Here is a 3,549-nt window from a genome sequence, read left to right as displayed (position 1 = left end):
GAGTGGACCTAATGCATTAGTATTTCAACACACGGAAAACCCTCCCGTTATCAAATATATATTATCTGTATGTGATCTAGGACACGAACACTGTCGCTAGATAAACTGATAGCATTACCTTAATTGTTTCTGTCTTACTCCGTCCAGCCGCTCGCTAATCTCTCCCTGTTCTTTTCCCAACCGCGAGTTAGTCGCTCCTCCCTCCTACTCATTTCAATTGGTTGAACATGAACACACCAAACCCCAGTGAAACATCTCATTGGTTAGCATTTAAAATACCTCGGAATACACTGTCGCTAATATGTTCAAAATCAAATGTATGTACACACAATATTTAAAATACATTAAAAAAAATTAAAATAAATGTGTACAAATATTCACAGAGTTACACTCTCCCCCCACCAAATTCCAGCATGCCCCCATGTCTGGACTTAAGAGGAACACACAAAGAAAAAATAAAATAAAATAAGTATGCTAAAACCTTGTATTCCAATGATTAATTCCAGATTTACACTCTAGGGACTGTGCAAGGAAAAGTCTTGGAGTTTCTCATGCACATATTACACAATGCTTGAGAATTACACCACCACACATGTTTACTTTCACCATGTTTACAAAAACATAAAGACTCAGTTCCATGTCCACCAACCCCACGGCAATGGGAAACAACCATTGTCTCCTTAACAGGTCTTCCTAGCTCAGGATAAGTAAACCTCTCAGGGGGTTTTCTTTGTCTCTCAGATCTCCTCACTTGAGAATTATCAAGCACATCAGACAGTTCTACCCCTGAATTCACTAGAACACTGGGCTCAGGTAGGTTATTGGTATGTCCAAGCTGCTGTTTAATTTCACCTTCATCACCCACTATTTCTGTGTCAACATTTTCAAGAGTCTCAACTTGGATCTCCAAACAGTTGACCTAAATCACAAACCTCAGGCACAACAGCATCCTTATCTTGCTGGTCTCGATCCGGATGTTCAACCCCTAGAGAGTTCGGATCAAAATACATAAAAGGATCATAACCATATTCTGACTCAGAATCAGATGAGGAAAAATTTCTCTGATCAGGGTAAACAGGCTTAAACATGGGTTTTTCATTCTCATTTCGTCTCTTTCTGGTCTTACAAACTGATATAGGGCTCGGGCTTTTACTTTCAGGACTCACTTTCACTTGTGGTTTCAAGGGCAATATATGGTTTCTAAGCAGAACCTTTTTAGGCCCATTACCACTCTCTGGTACCAATGGATAGACAGGCAAGTTAGACAACTGACTTTCTACCACATATGGCATGGAATGCCAACGATCTGCAAGTTTGTGCTTTCCTTTTAACCCAAGGTTCTGAATAAGCACTCTGTCTCCAGGACTCAGACTCTGAAGACGCACTTTCCTATCATACCTCAGTTTGTTTCCTTTGTTTGCACATGCAGATGCAGCCTTTGCCAACTCGTATGCATTATTTAATTGCTGCCTCATTCTCTCTACATATTTCCCATAGGAAATTGGTGACTCTTCATCAGACCGAACTCCGAGACACACATCCACTGATAACTTAGGTTCTCTTCCAAACATGAGGAAGTACGGCGTATACCCGGTCGCATTATTTTGGGTAGAATTGTATGGGTGAACTAACTGGGCAATATGCTGGCTCCACCTTGATTTCTGTTGTGCATTCAATGTGCCAAGCATATTAAGAAGTGTTCTGTTAAATCGCTCTGGTTGTGGGTCCCCTTGTGGATGGTATGGAGAAGTGCAGGATTTCTTTACCCCCAACATAGCCAACATCTCCTTGATCAAATGGCTCTCAAAATCCCGCCCCTGATCAAAGTGTATTCTATTTGGCAGGCCATTGTGAACAAAATACTTCTCCCACAATGTTCTCGCAACTGTCAAAGCTTTCTGGTCTTTGCAAGGAAAAGCCTGAGCATATAGAGGGAAATTATCAGTATTGACCAACACATTACTTACATTTCGGGTGTCTGGCTCGATTGTTAGAAAATCAATACAGACTAAATCCAGAGGACCAGAACTGTGCATGTGTGACATAGGCGCACGTCTCTGAGGTAAAGTCTTCCTCATGATGCAGCGATCACAATTTTTACAGTAAGCTTCCAGTTCCGCTTTCATCCTAGGCCAGAAAAAACGGTCTCTCACAAGCACAAACGTTTTCTCAAAACCTAAATGTCCGTTATTGTCATGCAAAGACTTCAAAACAGTACTGCGAAGAGCAGTGGGAAGCACAAGCTGCCTGTATCTTTGCTTATTTTTCCCCTCTACCATCTGGTATAATAGACCTTGTTCCACTTCCAGACTGTTCCATTTTTTCTTTAAAGCCTTAAGGTCAACATGGTTCAGTTGGATACTTCCAGATGATTGCTTCTGACTAACTGCAAGCCTTACTCTACTCAGGCAAGGGTCATTTTCCTGAGCCTTCCTCAACTCATTTGAGTCCAAATTACTTGGCTCATCCTGAGTAAAAGAAAACAACTTTTCCAGCAGCTTGGAGCATACCACTCTCAGGACAGCATGACTCGGGTAAGTGAGCACTCTGCTGATACACTACATTTGACTCAAAGACACCTCCCACTTGATTCTTTGCTCCAACAGATTGGCAAAGAGTATGAACACCAGAAACTGGAATTTCCTCCCAGTTTCCTTGAGCTCCAGAACTGGACAGAAAGTCTGCATCAATGTTTTTCAACCCTTGACGGTACTTCAAGCTGAACTGGTAAGTTGACAGAGCTGCTAGCCATCTCTGACCCATAGCGTCTAACTTTGCCGAAGTTAGAATGTAAGTCAGAGGATTGTTATCCGTTCTGACTTCGAAATTTACTCCATAAAGATAGTCGTGTAGCTTGTCAACCACGGCCCATTTCAATGCCCAGAATTCCAGCTTATGTGCTGGGTAATTCCTTTCACAGGTAGAAAGACTCCTACTTATGAATGCCACTGGGCGCAATCCTTCAGGATGTTGTTGATAAAGCACACCACCCAGTCCATCCATACTGGCATCAACATGTAACACGTAAGGTAGTTCAGGGTCGGCAAAAGCTAACACAGGAGCTTGAGTCAACCGAAGTTTCAGATCCCGAAAAGCCATCTCACAACTGTCATCCCATCGAATACCAAATGGATCTGAGAGCCTGAAGTACCCATCAGTAGAAAACTTCTTGATGTTCTCCTTTCCTTGGCGTTTTTGTGGATAACCCTTAAGCAATTGGTTGAGGGGTCTGCACAAACTAGAGTACCCTTTTACGAACCATCGATGGTATCCACAAAACCCAAGAAAGGATCGCAATTGGGTAACTGTCTGAGGTCTGGGCCAATTCACAACTGCTTCCACCTTAGATGGATCCGTGGCAATGCCATCTTGTGACACAATGTGCCCAACGTAAGTCACAGAAGTCCTGCAAAACTGGCATTTGTCCAGTGACAACTTTAAACCCTCCTCTTTAAGCCGATCCAGGACTTTGAACAAATGCTGATTGTGCTCTTCAAGGGTTCTTCCAAAAACAATCAAGTCGTCCAAATAAACCAACACTTCCAGAAA

This window comes from Sinocyclocheilus rhinocerous, unplaced genomic scaffold (genome assembly GCF_001515625.1).
Source record: "Sinocyclocheilus rhinocerous isolate Xijiao unplaced genomic scaffold, SAMN03320098_v1.1 scaffold1577, whole genome shotgun sequence".
Classification (NCBI taxonomy): Eukaryota; Metazoa; Chordata; class Actinopteri; order Cypriniformes; family Cyprinidae; genus Sinocyclocheilus; species Sinocyclocheilus rhinocerous.
Note: the sequence above shows the minus strand (reverse complement) of the source record.